Genomic DNA, 19,149 nt, shown 5'->3' with positions numbered 1-19,149 from the left:
TCCTAGGCTTTCCAGAAGGGGCAGAGGGCAGGGCCCCAGAAAAGTTTTATGGAGCAATGGCTGATGTCATATATTTGGCGCCAATGTTTTTTCCACCATGTTTGCCATCGAGAGAGCCCATAGGGTTCCACTACGCCCCTTACCCCCTGGGGCTCCCCCACGTGCTATGCTCATTAAGATGCTGCATTTCAGGGATAGAGATGCCATCCTCAGAGCGGCCAGGGAGAAGGGGAATATACTCTTCAACGGTAACGGCATTACCATCTTCCCTGAATTCTCGGTAGCCACACAGAAACAGCGTGCCACTTTCCTAGCGGTCAAGAGGCGTTTACGTGATCTACAACTACCATACAGCATGCTGTATCCTGCACGACTTCGGGTCATTCATCAAGGTAAAGCCCATTTCTTCACTGATCCAAAAGAAGCGGCTCACTGGGCAGACGCGCTGGGACCTTTGGAACAAAGGAACCTGCAACGGAGATCACCCCCCCGATGACCAATACATCTCCTTATTGTTCACTAACAGCAAAGCTCTCTGTTCATCGACATCCTTGAGCTACTGATCTATAATATATTCACAACGAAGATTGCAAATAAGCCCCAGGACATTGACATTCCCATACTAGCACTTATCCAACTGAAGGAAGACAGATGTCCAATGCTGTACGTCCCATGATGGAACTGTTAGTATCCTTCTACAAGCTGACCAATCTGGTTACAGCTAGGCGGGCCGGAACTGAAACTTTTCTATCATCATCCAGAAGAATATTTTGTTAAGGCCGGGCTGATGAATATTCTGCCTGGGAAGTATACACGGGTGGTAGCGTGTGCTCACAATCTCCCCCTGATTAGTGCTATCTCAGGAGGTTGTCCACGAGACTGTTCTAAACACCCCCTGCTACGCAGTTTCAATTTAGGGTACAAAGCTCTCATGAGTTGGGGTATGGGAGCCGGGAGGGTCAGGGTGGGATGGGAGAGTTGGAAAACCTTTTGGGTGTTGGCATCGTTTATGCCATGGTTACATGCTTATTACTACTTTATGATACATGTTTGCAGGTTCATGGATCAGACAAATTATCAAGGTGCTCAGGTATACGTGCTAGATAACATGCGAATTTTCCAGACAAGCATTCGGAATTGCGCCCCCGCCTCTCGAGGAGCCTGGAGTCCCACACGATGGTTGGCTCTGAGGTGCCTCGGAAGGTGGTCGTGCAATCTTATGTATTACACTCAGAAATGAATACTTTAAGTCTGATATCATGGAATGTTCGGGGGCTTAATTCTAAGATAAAGCACTCAGTGATGTTTGATTACTTAGCACGCCACAAGCCGCCTGTGATCCTTCTCCAGGAGACCCATCTCCAGGGCTCCAGAGTTATGGCCCTTAAAAGAGCTAAAATAGCTTATGCTCTACATTCCACCTATTCTTCCTTTGCCAGGGGGACGTCTATTCTCATTGCCAAATCAGCACCAATCTCCATTAAACACATTAAAATTGACCCAAATGGCTGTTTTGTCATCCTGGTAATGGAACTTCTAGGTAAACCGTATACGGTGATAAACGTCTATATCCCACCACCCTTTACAAGGAAATTTTTTGAGAAGGTGATGGGAACAATACTAGAAATTGCTGAAGGCCCATTAATCATAGCGGGGGATTATAATACGGTGCTAGATAACTCTATGGACAGATTCCGATGTTCTACAATGCCCCCAACGCCCTTAGGATCTTACCTAACTCAATTTGACCTGGTGGAGGCCTGGAGGTGGAAACATGCTGGTGTGAGAGAGTATTCGTGCCAATCTGACTCCCATAATACCCTATCACGAATTGATCTCTGTTTGGTTTCTTCTAATATACTTCATTTAATAACAGGAATTAAGTACCTACCTACCTCTGATGGTGGACCTGGCCTTTGACGCGCCCTCCTCGTACAGAGTGTGGAGGCTGAGCCCGCTCTGGTTGGAGGATCAGGCCGTGGTGGACCAGAGTTCAGCTGATATGAAAACTTATTGGATAAATAACAAACATAGTGCGGACACCCTGATGGTCTGGGATGCCTTTAAGGCCACCACTCGTGGTTCCTTTGCAGCTGCGATTGGGCAGGCCCGCAAGGCATCACAGTCCAGACTATAGGACGCGGAGGGTGGGCTCAGGGACGCGGAAATTGCGTACTCTGATAACCCTACCTCTGCGACACATGCCACTTGGCGACACAGGGCAAGAGAGCTAGACTTGGTACTAGTGGAACGTACACAAAAAAAACTTCTATATCAGAGCCAACGTATATTTGAATTCGGAGATAAAAATAGTCGGTTATTAGCATACCTAGCCAGACCAGAGTACCAACCGTGCAATATTCCCAGAATTAAAAATTCAGCGGGCATAGTGGTGGAACAGAGCGAAGATATTATGGAAGCGTTTGTCGAGTTCTATTCCACCCTATACACAACCAGAGCTCACTTTACAATAGTGGAACTAGACGATTACCTCTCGGAAATTTCACTCCCCAAATTAACAGAGCTTCAGACAGTCACACTTGACGCCCCATTGACGGTAGATGAAATAGGAGACGCAATTCAATCTTTTGCTAGACACAAAACTCCAGGCCTTGATGGATTTCCTATTGAGTGGTACATGCATTTTAGGGACCTACTAATACCTCATTTGTTAAGGATGTATAACTTTGCCATTAAAACAGGTCGGTTGCCACCCTCCATGTCAGAAGCACTGATAGTGTTAATCCCCAAGCCTCATAAAGACCACCTATTATGCGAGTCATACCGACCAATCTCACTTATTAACACTGACGTAAAGATTTTAGCTAAAGTACTTGCTAAACGATTGAATGCGGTGATTACGACCATTGTGGGGGCGGATCAAACAGGATTCATACCTGGAAGGTCAACCTCTATCAATTTACGTAGACTGTATACTAATCTGCAGGCAATCCACGATAAAACTGGTACCCGAGCTGTCCTGGCTTTAGATGCTCACAAGGCCTTTGATTCAGTCGAATGGCCATATCTTTTTGAAGTACTAGCCAAATTTGGATTTGACTCTACTTTTATAAAGTGGGTACGCCTCCTTTACTCCGAGCCTATTGCTAGACTGAGAGTAAATGCATCCGTATCAAAAGCTTTTCAGATAAAGAGAGGTACAAGACAAGGGTGTCCATTGTCACCACTCCTGTTCGCAATAGCAATAGAACCCCTGGCAGCATTGGTGAGATCCAGTGGGGGAGTTAAGGGACTGACGACTGGGGGCCTAGAAGAAAAAGTATCCTTGTATGCGGACGACATGTTGATATATTTGGAGAACCCCCAGTCGTCACTCCCAACCCTGCTGGAAATCATCCGGCGGTTTGGCCATTTCTCAGGCTTTCAGGTCAACTGGGATAAATCTTTATTGTTCCAGATCAACCGAGAGACTCAAGTAAGACTACCTCAAGATTGCCCAGTACAAATAGTCCACAGCTTTAGATACTTGGGGGTCTTGATTGAACAACCTATTTCTTCCTATGCCAAGATTAATTTAGACCCCCTCATTAGTAGATTAAAGAACACATTAAAAACCTGGAATAACCTCCCACTGACGCTCCTAGGAAGAATAAATATCTTTAAAATGATTTACCTCCCGAGATTCCTTTACGTTCTGGGCAACTCACCAATCTATATAACAAAAGCCAAATTTAAGGAAATAGACTCTATAATCACCCAATTTATATGGAGGGGCGGTGTGGTGAGGATTGCCAAACATACCCTACAATTGCCCACCCTAGAGGGGGGACTGGCGCTACCATGTCTCCAAACTTATTATATTGCCTCACAACTGGCACATGCCCATTGGTGGTTCTTCCCAGAGGCCAACAATGCAGCTACTGCTTTTGAGGCAGCCATCCTCACCTCATACGAATCCCTCCAAAATCTGATACATCGCATGTCATTAAGGGGGAGAGGGGGAGTAAAGGTTCTAGCCATGACACTACAGATCTTTAAAATATCTAAACTATTACCCCCTAGCTCTAGAGCTGTCTTGTCTCCTAATGCTCCACTATGGGGAAATCCAAGCTTACCAGAATTTAACCAGAGAACTGATGGGGGATATTGGGCAAAGAAAGGGGTTAAAACTATAGCACACCTGTTTTTAGACAATACATTCCGATCTTTTATAGAATTTCAGAGGGATTTTGGGCTCCCACACACGGCATATTTCCAGTATTTACAGATCAGACATACTGCAGCGGCACAATTTGGGCTTCGTAATACAGAGATGCAACCCTCCCAACTTGAGCTTCTACTGACCGACCCTTCTCATGACAAACTTATATCGTCCTATTATAAAACTTTGCTACACTCTACTACTACTAGGCTCACTGCTATTCAACATAAATGGAAATTGGACATACCCGAGCTGACGGAGGAGATTTGGGGGGAAATTTTGCCCGTACAGGTCCCCTCTGTCATCTCTTCTAGAGATAAAGTGATCCAGACCAAGTTATTATACAGAGCATACTTCACACCACGATTATTATTTAAATTAAAGAGAGCACCTAATTCCTTATGTCCTCGATGTGGGACGGCTGAGGGCACGTTCTTCCATTTAACATGGGAGTGCGCACCGATACGGCAATTTTGGTCAGAGGTTACGGCCTTTATCAGCACTATAGCCAGTATACCAAATATCTGTAATCCTCTTAGATGTCTGTTGGGATATATTGATGATGAAGAGTTATCCAAAAACGTTCAATCATTCATACGTATAGTGATGTTTTATGCTAAAAAAACAATAACCATGCACTGGAAATCTAATGAAGTCCCGACCGTGAGACTCTGGCTCACTATTGTCAACCAAGCTATACCATTATATAAGCTGACATATGAGGCAAGGGGATGCCCCAAAAAATTCACTAAAATCTGGAGCTCATGGGTGAGTTCAGAGAGTACCATACCCCCTGCTTAATGAGAGAACACAACACTGGTTGTAATATTGTAATTCCCAGCTCCTAACATCTGATACCGACAATGTAATGTATTGTGAGATGTGTTGTATGTGCTATTGCATAATGCCAATCTGTATACCTGTCTACTGTATTGAACCTTGAATAATGCAATATTTGCTGTGCTCTGTAAACCTGCATAACAATTATTGTTACTGTTTATAAAAACAATAAAAAGTTACCTTTAAAAAAAAAGGATGCTTATCTGCTCGTAATATATATGCCAGTGGCGTCGTATAATTCATTTTACTTGTTTATGTTGGATATTGTAGTCTAGTATAATGGGCACTCGATCCATCTGTTGGTTAATACACTCTTTATCCTTGATTAGTGTTGGTCTTTCCATTTCTGATACTTCCTTGGTCGTTTCTTCAGGAAAAGGGGAGTTTTAGAAAGTACTGAGGAGTGCCCATTTTACTGCCTCACATGCCTGATGATGACGGATTATCGCGTTCAATGAAGATACTTCTGCTGTAGCCATTATTATGAATTCTCCTATTAAATCAATGTTCTCTAATAATTGAAGAACGTGTTTTGTGTCTTTTAAATATGCTTTTGTTTTTTGTACTATGGGTTGCAGAAAGCTGTCTGCATATTGGCCCATTCTTGCAGTGAGTGATTCGATTCCATTTACTTTTGGTCTTGGGGGTGGGTTTTCATTATCCTTATGAATTTGGGGTACTGAATAAATAATAGGTGTACGGCAAGCTTCTGGAATCAAATATCTTGCCTCTTTTTTGTTAAGGATTCCCTGTTTCAGTCCAAAATGGATTACGTGTTCCAACTCTCTCCTATTTTTTAACAGGGGATTGCTACTCAATTTTTGAAACGTATTTTCATCATCCACTAATTTTAACATTGTTGTATGGTAATCCTCTTTAGACTTTAACACAATTCCTCCTCCTTTGTCAGCTGATGTTATTACTCCATCATTTCTTCTCATTAATGTTTTAAAAGCTTTTTTAATATGAATTTGTTCTCCTTTTTTTCTTGATAATCAAGGTTCTCACATCTTCTAGTACTAAATTCTCAAATACTTCAATATGCTTATTAACGGTCACTGCGGGATTCAAGATAGACTTGTTGCATAATTTACTATGTGCAATATCCTCGATCTTTAATCCCGCAGTGGTGATGGGAGCCAAATTCGCACCTAGCCTCGCAAATCTATTTATGGCCCATTGGGAAGTATATACATACACCATCTGAATTGTTACTATACAAAAGATATATCGATGACGTAATCGTTATATGGAAAGGAAGTAAAGAGAAACTAGTCATCTTTCCCGATGGTCTGAACCAAAATGATAGGAATATACAATTCACATGGGATATCAATAAGGCAAACATTTCCTATTTAGATTTGGAAATAATGCAAATAGACAACAAATTGACTACTAAGACACACTTCAAGAGTGTCGATTGAAACAGCTATCTACCAATGGAGAGCTGCCATCACAAGAATTGGCTATACAATATTCCCAAAGGGTAAATGTTAAGATTGAGATGAAACTGTACCAGCATAATCGACTATATGGAACAGGCAACAAAAGTAGGACAAATGTTTATTAACAAAGGAAATGATTAGGGATGCACCGAATGGGTTTTTTGGTGCGGAAACCGATACCGAAAATAAATCTTCCTTGATCCCGAAAACCGAAACAGCACTGAAACCGAAATAGGCTTTTTTTTATTATATCACACAAAAAAATTATTGGATATAAAAAATTGTGTTACATTCGTATTCGTTATATTATTTATATTCAACTTAATCATTAATTTTATGAAGAAAAGAATACTACAATCCAGTAATGTCAAAAAGTACTTTAATAAAAAGTAGCCCACATAAAATTGGACAGTGGACACAGAAGATAAAAATAAATAAGACTGCAGTCAGTGCACATTGCACCACCATACCAAATAAAACAGGCATAAAATAAATAAATAAATAATATAAATAATAAAAATTATTAATATAATAATAATATAAAAATGCCAAAGACTAACTTTTGTATATTTTATTAATTTCCAACTTACATCAGAACTAGTAATTCAGTTCTCTCTCCCTAAGGTGTCAGCGGCTGGATGTGTGATAAGTGTATATATGTAGCTGCGTGTTACATACATAGTCATACAGTAGACCGCACTGTGTTCCGGCCTACTGTAGACTAGTCTGTGTTTATGGAAGTCACCGCCCATACAGCCACAGATACAGAACATACAGTTTTGCACATGCAGCAGGCTGACAGCTTAGGGAGAGACAATGACATAGTTTGGCCCAACAACAGAACAAACTATGTATAGGTAATACATTAAAGAACAACTCTCTCAACTAACCATAACAGAAATATGGCAGAAGGCCGTTTCACAGTTTCTGTAAATATAACATAGTACAGTGCTATCTGCTATGCTATAATAAAATTTTTATTTTATTATTTTCTTTCAACTTAAATGAGAACTAGTAGTTTTTTTCCCCAAGTTCTCTCCCTAAGGTGTCAGCGGCTGGATGTGTCATATAAAAGTGTGTGTATGTAGCTGTGGGTTAGATACACACTAGTCATATAGTAGACCACACTGTGTTCCGGCCCCGGGGCATCCTGGAAGTGGAACACAGACTAGTCTACAACAGCGGTGCTCAGCAATTCACCAAGCAATGTAGACTAGTCTGTGTTTATGGAAGTCACCGCCCATACCCGGAACACAGTGCGGTGTAGTACTGTAGTATGTAGACAGCCACAGATACAGAACATACAGTTTTGTATTTGCACATGCAGCGGGCTGACAGCTTAGGGAGAGACATAGTTTAGCCCAACAGTAACAAACTATGGTACAGTAGTTCAAAAGCTGAAGTTCTCTCTTAAATTGAAGTGCAAAAAACTGTAGAAGAACTATAATGAACAACCAACAAATGGCACAACTAGACAATTGGAACATACTAGGTAGTCAGTCATACTATGTCGTATGTTCCAACTGTCCAATAGCACAGTCCAATACCAATTAATTTACTATGTTCAACATGGTAAATGAATTGGTCTATGCTACGGATTTTTAAATCTATTTCAGTAAAAGTGGCAGATTTCGCTTTAAGAACAAAAGCTGTTCAGCTTTCTCACAGGAGAGATCGTTTCTCTTTTCATCAAGAATATGAGATGCTAGACTGAATAGTCTCTCACTCTCTGTACTGGTGCTTGGGGCAGATAAATATCTGCGTGCAATCTGTGCAAGCAAAGTAAAATGTTCTTTGTTGATGCGCCAGTGCTCAAATGGATTGTCACTTCAGGCAATAGGCTGTTCAGCTAAATAAATGTCCAGCTGTTGGGTAGCTGCACTTGTTGTGGCACCGCTATGGATTGGGGTGCATTCGTGTAAAATTTCTTCAAACATATCAGATATGGAGGGAGTGTGTTCCTTCACTTGTATGTGATCCAACAACTCACATTAAGTAGGATGTTTTGCAGCAACTATAACGCACAATATCTCCGAAACCAAAGCGGCACAAACGTTTGATTTTGCGGCACAAACCAGCACAAACGCGGCACAAACGAATGGCACGTTTATTTTTAAAATTCAGTAACATGGGGTGCAAAGTGGGCGGGGTTGCAGCAACTATAACGAACAATATCTCCGAAACCAAAGCGGCACAAACGTTTGATTTTGCGGCACAAACGAATTGCGCGTTTATTTTTGAAAATCAGTAACATGGGGTGCAAAGTGGGCGGGGTTTCAGCAACTATAATGCACAATATCTCTGAAACCAAAGTGGCACAAACGTTTATTTTCGCGGCACAAACCAGCACAAACACGGCACAAAGGAATGGCACGTTTATTTTTCAAATTCAGCAACATGGGGTGCAAAGTGGGCGGGGTTGCAGCAACTATAATGCACAATATCTCCACAAGCAAAGCGGCACAAACATTTATTTTTGTGGCACAAACCAGCACAAACGCGGCACAAACGAGTGGCGTGTTTATTTTTCAAATTCAGTAACATGGGGTGCAAAGTGGGCGGAGTTGCAGCAGCTATAACGCACAATATCTCCGCAACTAAAGCGGCAAAAACATTTATTTTTGCAGCACAAACCAGCACAAATGAATGGCGCATTTATTTTTAAGATTCAGTAACATAGGGTGCAAAGTGGGCGGGGTTGCAGCAACTATAACGCACAATATCTCGGAAACCAAAGCGGCACAAACGTTTATTTTTGCGGCACAAACCAGCACAAACAAATGGCGCGTTTATTTTTAAAATTCAGTAACATGGGGTGCAAAGTGGGTGGGGTTTCAGCAACTATAATGCACAATATCTCTGAAACCAAAGCGGCACAAACGTTTATTTTTGCGGCACAAACCAGCAAAAAATTAATGGCGGATTTGTTTTTAAAATGAAGCAACATGGGGTGCAAAGTGGACGGGGCTTGCATTAAAATGAATGTTTAATATCTCAGAATCCGAACCAGCACAAACATTTTTGCGGCACAAACGAATTGTATATTTTTATTCAGGTTTTACAAACATGGGGTGCCAACTCAGTTTGGGCCGATATGTATTCTTCTACATATTTTTGGTAAAAAAAAAATGACAATAAGCGTATATTTATTGGTTTGCACAAAAGTTACACTTTTGACACCATTTTGGGACCATTGTCATTTATACAGCGATCCATGCTATGAAAATGTATTGATTACTGTATAAATGTGACTGGCAGGGAAGGGGTTAACACTAGGGGGCGATCAAGGGGTTAACTGTGTGTCCTAAGGAGTGATTCTAACTGTAGGGGGAGGGGACTCACAAGGGAAGGAGACCGATCAGTGTTCCTCTGTACTAGGATCACATGATCAGTCCCCTCTTCTCTGACAGGACGTGGATCCGTGTGTTTACACACACAGATCCACGGTCCTGCTCAGTTAACGGCAATCGCGGGTGACCGGCAGACATTGCGGCTGCCAGGCACGCACATCGGGTCCTGAGTGACGTGACGGGGGCGCTCGCGCGCCCCCCCCCAGACTGCCAGGAAGCTTTGGATGTCATATGACGCCCGCCCAGGATGGGAGATCCCAACTGCGGACGTCATAAGCAGTGGATCCAGAAGATTGTGGCAATCACTGTAGTATCCGTGACCACAGTGATTTTTAAATGAGAAGATGAAATGTAATGACCTGAACACAATGCTGAATTTATAAGGCACCACAGACAGTGAGGTCTCAGATAATCTTGGTCAGGTTTATTTGACTTAATAGCACTCCTGTTCTTCTACCCCACACTCCCCTTCCCTCTGTGAGAGCGGTGGTCTACCTTTAGCAGGTCAACACCCGCTCTACAGTGACAAATACTATGCTCCAATCAGGAATGTTCAGGCTTCAGGCTGATTGGAGCACAATGTGCAGCGGGTGTGTCAGATTGGTAGGGATAGTCCATTGCTCATACAGAAGGGGTAGAGGTCTTAATCTTCAGCAGGATACCGGGATGGGGGAGTTTGGGGTAGCGCAGGGACATTATTAAGTTGTAAATAAAAGAAAGACTATTACAGATGTAATTATTTATTTTTCCTGACTTTGTCTAGGCTGTAAAAGCCCGGGGCTACCTCTGAGCTTTACATTCCCTCAACCAACAATTCCCCGGTTCTTACCATATCTTGATAAATCCTGAAGAAATTCTGGTTTGGGTTTGGCCGTGTCCTGAGTAATGACAAGTCCAAGATGTTCTGCTTCCTTTGTGATTTCTCTCATTGGACAGATGAAAATGTCTTTTATTACTCTGTTGGGTTTTTTTCTGTTCTGTAAAGAGACAAACACATAGGAATAAATGGAATTTCTACATGAAAATGCCTGTGTGTTCACAGTAGGAATGTGGACATCTGTGAACACTTATGAGTAAAACACATATCTCTAACCATAAAAATAAACTTAGCTCTCCCAGTCATCATGTAGTCCAGTGCCCTGAGCAAAGGCGCTGGGGGAAAATGGGGGCAAGCACCAAGGGCAGTGGGTAAGTGGGGGTATACACTGCATATGAGGTCTGTTTTTGGGTATGATAGATGAAAGGTGAGATAACCTACACAGGATCTTTAGTATAATAGTACATGTTTACTTTAAGAAGACCCCATCACTTCAGCAATTCAGCCATTCCAACTGACCCACAGATACTGACCTCTCCAGTGATCTCCCACAAAGCCCTCCTCCATCATAGCCAACCCAACATACTCAGTGCTTGGGCATATGAAGGAGTATGTGTCCCTTCCCATGAAGCAGTATTTTGGCCTAGCAGCCAATCACAGGGCCTGAATACTAGCCTACACTATATTGTCAAACGTATTGGGACGCCTGCCTTTACATGTACATGAACTGTAATGTCATCCCAGTCTTATGCCCCGTACACACGGTCGGATTTTCCGATGGAAAATGTCCGATCGGAGCGTGTTGTCGGAAATTCCGACCGTGTGTGGGCTCCATCGGACATTTTCCATCGGATTTTCCGACACACAAAGTTGGACAGCAGGAGATAAAATTTTCCGACAACAAAATCCGATCGCGTCAATTCTGACCGTGTGTGGCCTGTTCCGACGCACAAAGTGCCACGCATGCTCAGAAGAAATTCCGAGACGGAACAGATCGTTCTGGTAAACGTAGCGTTCGCAATGGATACAGCACTTTCGTCACGCTGCAATGTTCAAAATGGTTTAATACAGCGCACTCTCTTCTTCTTTATAATGTGACAAGAATGAAGTAGTTTTGCTGCTCATATTCACACACACTTCTCACAAACTTATTTCGTTACTTTTTATCAGGATTCCCTCAATATATTTTGATTTCTCACATCTGACAACATATTTTTGTATATATTTTATATATTTTTTGGCTTTAATGTAGACTCTTTTTTTGTGTTTCTATTTTATTTAATTTTTTTTTGCGATTTTGATTTGTACTCCCGAAAATGTTTGTGTGTGTTTTTTGTGACAAGTTCCCACAACACCATTGATATATTGTTCTATTTAATCTGTAGGAGATTGTTTGGTGTTGTTGTCCCTTGTTAATTTCACATTTTATGTTAGAAATGTACCTGAATCCTCACCAACAAACTGTCCTTTTTGGATGAAAACACACACAGGAGAGTAGAATTTCCCCAAAAATGTATTAAGGGCTCACAACTATAAACAAAGAGGGAGGCAACGCTGGAGAAACTGCAGAAATGGGTGAAGCCTTGGACCCCCCAGGGCACACATCAATTATTTAAAAGCAAAATTGGTGGCCTGAGGAGTCCTTATCTAAGGGAGGGCAGTCTGGTCCAGAAGTCCCAGAGATCCGGAAAGCAGCAGATGACATCTGTGCCCCAGGCTGTGGTCATACGAGAGACTGCATCTTCTGTCAGACCAGACTGAACCCAGGGTTATCACTCTCAGGTCTTCTTTCCACGCTTCCTGACACGCTGTGGCTGTGGTGGTGGAGTTGTGGCAGCAGGAGGAGGAGGAGGATCGTCCATCTCAATGACATCCGTCTTGGGTGTTAGTTCCCCACTCACCCCCTTACGTAGGACTTTATAAATAAGGTCCTCACACAGGAGGCGTTGACCCTCCTGCATGCCCTGCAATTTGGTGGCAGCCATGCAGGCAAAGGCCTCTTCAGCAGTTGGTAAGGCTCTGAGGGATGCAGAACCCTCCTGGATCAGCCTGTATGCTGAATCCTGCACGGGACTCGGAGTGGCCTTCCTGGCCCTTTTGTATGGAAGGCGGAGGGGAGGGACCTGAGACTCAGTCAGGCTGCGACTGGTCCCAGGCTTCTCTTGGCTGACACTTAGCCCCGCCTCCTCCTGGCTGCCACTAATCCCCGCCTCCTCCTGACTGCCACATTCCACAGCCTCCTCCTGGCTGAGGTCTTCCTGTGTATGAAAAAGGGACATAGTTTGAGATTTTTAGTCATCAATCACACACAATTTTCACCTCCTTACTGCTGCAAATTGAATGTTAACAAATATAACAGACTATCATTCTGAGCCCAGCATTTTTCATTTTTGTCCCAATTTTGGGTGCCCACTACTGTCTATTGATATGTAAAACACTTTCAAGCAGCAATTAGTGATCAATACTAACATCTAGTAAACATCATTTATTTATTGACCAGAAATCTGTAGAATAATGCTATACTTGACTCCAGCTGGGCTCCTCCACTTCTTCCTGGCTGGAAGGCCCAGGTTGGACATCGGAAGCCTCAGCTGGGGTGGAAGGAAGCGTGGAAGGAAGAGTTGAGAGTGATTCCCTGACTTCAGTGTGGTTTGACAGAAATCGCAGTCTCTCATAGTACCACAGCCTGGGGACATAAACGTCATCTGCTGCAGCTCCGGACCTCTGGGAATCTGTGACCTTCTTGCGCTCCCTCAGATAAGTGCTCCTCAGGCCACCAATTTTAGCTTTTAAATAGGGGATGGTTGCTGTGGGGACCACCGGCTTCACCAACTCCAGCAGTTTCTCCAGCGCTGCCTGCCTCTTCTGTTTGTGATTATAGTGGGGGTGTCTGACCTGCCACAGACAGGGCAGCTCCCTGTACTTGCCTATGAACAGGGGCAGGAAATTGTGGTCGTTGAACCCATCCATTTTCTCTGCAAGACACAACAGAAGACAAACCCTAATGTCAGGCAAAACTCCCCTAATCTTGTTACAATATAGGCTTCCATTCAAAGCAGTAAAGGCCCAAGTTTAGATCCTACCTTCGTTAGCACGATCGGCGTCTCCGATGCTCCTTCCTCCGCTCACAGATCGTACGTAAGACGCACGTGTGTTACGCTTTATACACACTGCGCATGCGTATAACTCCGCCCGCCCCTGATGTTCTTTCTAGTCTATTCCCCGCCCCTTTTCGTTCGGCGCAGTGGGGGAAGAGCACATGGCGGATAGACAGCAGGTGCGTGCTAATTGTAGCAACGAGGAGGAGGGGGAGGAAAGGCCGGAGCCTGAAACGTCCCGATCCAGAAGGAGATTTAAGGACTCAAATATGTCCTTTGGGGAGATGTTGGAGATGGTGGCAATCCTGAAGAAGGCCGACTATGACGGAAAGTATGGGCCTTACCCCAACCCCAATATACGAAAGGCCAAGATCGTGGCGAAAGTGGTCAGGAGTCTGCACCGGAATTTCGGGGTACGCCGATCGAAAGATCAACTCAGGAAGCGGTAGTCGGACCTGAAATTACAAGAACATGAGCAGTACAGAAAGATCCGGAGAGTGCTGAAAAAAGTAAGTAGTTGTGCTGTGTTCCTATTCTTTTTGTGTTTATTACGTTCGTGCTGCTCCATGTGCTTTTAGGAACTGTTGTACAGTTTAAAATGGCAACTTTCATGTTCATGGGCACATTATTCGTTCGGATCAAACATTTTTCGTTCCAAATATAAAATACCATTGTTTAGCCCATATGCATTTGGCCAGCATTTTGAGGCCCTATACTTGTCTTCAAAGAATTTGGTTGTGTAGATGGCTTTGTTACTAGAATTAAATGCAAACTAGATTCTGTGTAAAGAGAGGACACTGAGCAGCTGTTTTCACATCTGGACACTGGAGCACTAGTGTGGGACAAAAGAACACCATTTTATTTTATTAGGGGGCTCCACACAGGTGCTCCAGTGTATACTATAGGGGGGTCTCCATCTGTGAAGCTTGTACTAAACAGGTAAAGTATTGCAGCTTGACAAAGGACACTAAAAAAGCTACATCTTGGAACTCTGCTAAAATTGACAATTGTACCCCACTTCCAAGCAATGTTTCCTATTTATAGTTCTGACATTAAATATCTGTGTGCTAATTATACCATTTTGTTTGACATAGGGGAGAAAAGACTCGGAGGACACCCCTCATCTGAGGAGACCAGAGCCCCCCCCCTCTGGAAGAAGGGGAAATCCCCCCAACACAAGCTGAGCAGGAGGATGAAGACGTGGTGGAACTAGTCACCACAACAGGTGAGTGTCTGCAACCACAGGCTCAGATATGAGATGGATGGCGGCATTTTTTTTAAACCAAATTTATTTTGGGGTTCCTCTCTTTTTAGGTGATCGTGAGGTTGTGGATCCAGATCCTTTCACATCCGAAAGTGCCCAGATCCTGATCGGGGAGATCATGGGGTGTAATTTACAATTGGAAATCATCAAGCAAAACATCAATGATGTTATTCCAAAATATAAAAACATCATTGATGTTTTGGGGCGAGTTTAAAGCCCCTCCAAATCACTTTCTTCTTTTGTGTGCTACAATGTGCTAAATGTTTTTGTGATTTTTCCCAAAGCCAAATTTGGAGGATGCACACAGTGTGTCAACATGTGCTATCTGCCATCACGGGAGATCAATGGACGCGTTTTGGGGGTGCAACCCCTTCCTCAATAATAAAGTAGCAGTGAGGAAGGGGTTTCTCCCCCGAAACACGTCCCTTGATCCCCCGTGATAGCAGCTAGCACATGTTGACATTGGGAAATTTGTGTGCATCTTCCAAATTTGGCTTTTCCAGGGGTGATTTCTCCCCATCTGAACGCAATATCAAACACAGTTCCTAAATACTCATGTCTGATATTGCCTTCAAGTTCTACCAAATGTGAACTTTGTAAGATCAAGATTTGTGTCTTTCTTGTTGGTTTTACACATGCCTGTTTTCTATAAAATGGACATTTTGATTTTGGATAATGCCACCACAAAAATTGGTATACAACAAACATGTTGGTTTGTCTGAAAAACCTTTGGTAAATGCACATGTGATTGTGCAGGTATTAAAAAGATTGTTAATCAAGAATGTGTGGATTATTGTCTCAACGCTACAACACTTTTGGGGTGATGTAATTGTTGTTTTATGAGAAAATGGGGGTTATTTCCTAAGGGCAAATCCACTTTGCACTACAAGTGCAGTTTCAGTGCAGTTGCAAGTGCACTTGTAGTGAAATGTGTTTTTGCATTTAGTAAATAACAGCCAACAGTGCTTTGTATAAGGTTACACAATCACGCCATTTTCTGCACTCAAAACATTTCTGTCAGGGTCAGCTAAAACAAACACAAGCAGTAAATGTCCACAAAGATTTTTTTTTTTTATTATTATAAAAAGGCTTCACAGATTTTCTGGCATATTGATGGCCCCCCTACCCACAAAGAACTCCTGGTATCGTAACCGGACATCACGGGCACTCAGGGAGGGCAAGCCAGGATGGCCGCTTTCAAGCGCCGTCAGTGTGGTTTGATGTATCATTCCGGCCTCAGGCCCAACTGAGCCAGCATAGTTTGCCGAATGTTTCCTTAAAAAGTTATGGAGAACACAGCACGCAAGTATTATATGGTTCAGTTTATACTCCGCCATATGGATGGGTGTCATAAATAGGCAGAACCGGCTGGCCAGGATTCCAAATGTGTTCTCCACCACTCTTCGGGCTCTGGCCAGCCGGTAATTAAAAACCCTCTGTTCCGGGGTGAGGGTCCTCATTGGGAATGGCCGCATCAGGTGGTCCCCCAGCGCAAACGCTTCATCAGCAACGAACACGAATGGGAGTCCTTCCACATTGTCCTCTGGAGCTGGCAAGTCCAAGCTGCCATTCTGGAGACGCCTGTAGAACTCCGTCTGGGCGATGACTCCACCATCGGACATCCGGCCATTCTTCCCCACGTCCACATACAAGAAGTCGTAATTAGCCGACACCACCGCCAACATCACTATACTATTGAACCCCTTGTAATTATAATAGTACGACCCCGAGTTGGGTGGTGGGACGATGTGGACGTGTTTCCCATCAATTGCCCCTCCGCAGTTAGGAAAGTCCCACCGCTGGGCAAAGTGGGGGGCCACAGTCTGCCATTCCTGTGGCGTGGAAGGAAACTGTTGAGGAAAAAACAATAAACATTACTATTTTTTCACAGAAACATGGCAAGCAGATTAGACACAAACATTATGGGGCAACCTCCAGATAGCATTTAGTAAGGGGAATTTAACAACGCCAAAGCATAAGGTACACCTATCATATTCCCCCTCCCCCCCCTCTCATGGGCCATTTCTAACATTATAGGGGGTGTGTGGAAATCTTGGACAGGTAACCCACTTCACTTCATTGAGAGATGAATGCCTAAATAATGAGTATTACTTGGAACAGACCCTCCTTAGTTACACTATTGGCAGCCCACTGGACAGGTAAGAAGTGTCATAATAAACATTTTAGGGGGTGTTTGGGGTAAAGCACTACTATGGAGCAGATAAAATACATTGTTAAGTGACTACATGAGATGAATATAGGCCAGGAGACACCATGCTGGGGAGGTTGTTGAAGGGCAAATATGTATGAAGGACATAAAATAATAATTACATAAAAATCCAGCATGCATGAGGACAAAGGGGACATTCACAGCATATTACAATCATGGTAATTAGGGAATGAGGAAAGAAATACAAGATATTAACAAACATTCAATACAATAAAATGTGATATAAAAGGATAAAAATCTTACCTTCATATACTCCTTCTGCAGGACCTGGATGATGGCAGAACAGGTCTCTGGGATAATGATCCCCAGAGCCTGGGGGGAGATGCCTGTCGAGAACTTGAGGTCCTGCAGGCTTCTCCCTGTGGCCAAATACCGCAAGGTAGCGACCAACCTCTGCTCCGGAGTGATGGCTTGCCTCAGGCAGGTATCCTGCCTGCTGATATAGGGGGTCAGCGAAGCCAACAAACGGTGAAACACGGGGTCCGTCATCCGGAGAAAGTTCCTGAAATCATCAGGATTATTCTCACGGATCTCACGGAGCAAAGGCATATGAGAGAACTGGTCACGCTGGAGCAACCAATTCTTGGTCCATGAACTCCTCCCCACCCTGTTCATGGACTGGACTTGTGTCAAGGTCAGGATGCCAACACCAAGCCCCCGCACAGCACGAACTCTACGAGGAGTACGCATACGAAACATGGCTAGAAAACGGTCGGCTGCTCAGAACGAAGTAACAGAACGCACTGAAGAACAGCAAGGCCTGTGAAGAGCGACCTGAAAAACAGTAACGAACGAACAAAAATATAATGACTACCTAATGTCACGCGGAACTTGCTTGCACGCACTGAAGAGCAGACACAAACCCACAAGCACAAACTGAACGGCAGAAAACGATCTGAAAGCCACGAGTCTGAAAAAGCGCGAATCATCTCTCACCAAACTTTTACTAACATGAGATTAGCAAAAGGAGCCCAAAGGGTGCCGCGCTTGGTTCTGAACCGGCCTTTTCTAGTCTCGTCGTACGTGGTGTACGTGACCGCGTGGTTGGCGATCGGAAATTCCGACAACTTTGTGCGACCGTGTGTAGACAAAACAAGTTTGAGCCAACATCCGTCGGAAAAAATCCTAGGATTTTGTTGTCGGAATGTCCGAACAAAGTCCGACCGTGTGTACGCCCTATTAGTCTGTAGGGTTCAATATTGAGTTGGCCCACCCTTTGCAGCTATAACAGCTTCAACTCTTCTGGGAAGTCTGTCCACAAGGTTTAGGAGTGTGTCTATGGGAATGTTTGACCATTCTTCTAGAAGCGCATTTGTAAGGTCAGGCACTGATGTTGGATAAGAAGGCCTGGCTCACAGTCTTTGCTTTAATTCATCCCAAAGGTTTTCTATTGGATTAAGGTCTAGACCCTGTGCAGGCCATTCAAGCTCCTCCACCCCAAACTCACTCATCCATGTCTTTATGGACCTTGCTTGGGGAAACATTCTGCCCATGTGTATGTCGATCTGGCCGGCTTCTTTCGGACTTGCATGCTGGAAAACCAGCGGCAGACCAACTCCTGTCCATCGCTCTCAGCCAATGGCAGAGGGCGCTGATCTGAGTTTTCAGGTGGGGGAGCCATCCCCCATCCCCCTGTCAGAACACAACAGCTCAGCGGTGGAGATCACTGGACTAACCTTGCATGATTAGTACAGCGGCTCCCGAACAGAGCGGTCAGTTTTTTTTCATGCAACCCGCTGTAGTGTGTACCAGGTTTTAGACTTATCAAACATTTACCCCTTGCAGTTTTTTTGTTTACAAACTTTTTTATTTGGTACAAAAACTGGTACAAAGTGGTTTGACAGGTATCAAGAGAAGTACATACAAATGTAGATAATCATACAATATATTATATTACGTTTACAGAGGTGGTATATTTTAGTGCATAATATCAGGTAGTTTCT

General features: G+C 43.6%; 1 protein-coding gene across 2 annotated transcripts in view; it reads right to left on the bottom strand.

Annotated features, from left to right (window-relative positions):
- The window catches only part of LOC141105622 (C-type lectin domain family 2 member E-like), a 68,153-nt gene that overhangs the window by 39,908 nt on the left and 9,096 nt on the right, over nt 1-19,149 (bottom strand). The window contains exon 1 of one of the 2 annotated variants that reach the window (XM_073595578.1): nt 10,627-10,755. The exons of the other annotated variant lie outside the window; for it this stretch is intronic. The gene's annotated coding sequence lies outside the window, so the exon portion shown is untranslated. Of the gene's footprint in view, nt 1-10,626; nt 10,756-19,149 lie in introns of those variants that run through there. 2 annotated transcript variants of the gene reach the window in all.

The sequence above is a fragment of the Aquarana catesbeiana genome, linkage group LG08 (assembly GCF_042186555.1).
Source record: "Aquarana catesbeiana isolate 2022-GZ linkage group LG08, ASM4218655v1, whole genome shotgun sequence".
NCBI lineage: Eukaryota > Metazoa > Chordata > Amphibia > Anura > Ranidae > Aquarana > Aquarana catesbeiana.
Note: the sequence above shows the minus strand (reverse complement) of the source record. Positions and strands in the feature narration are given on the sequence as shown.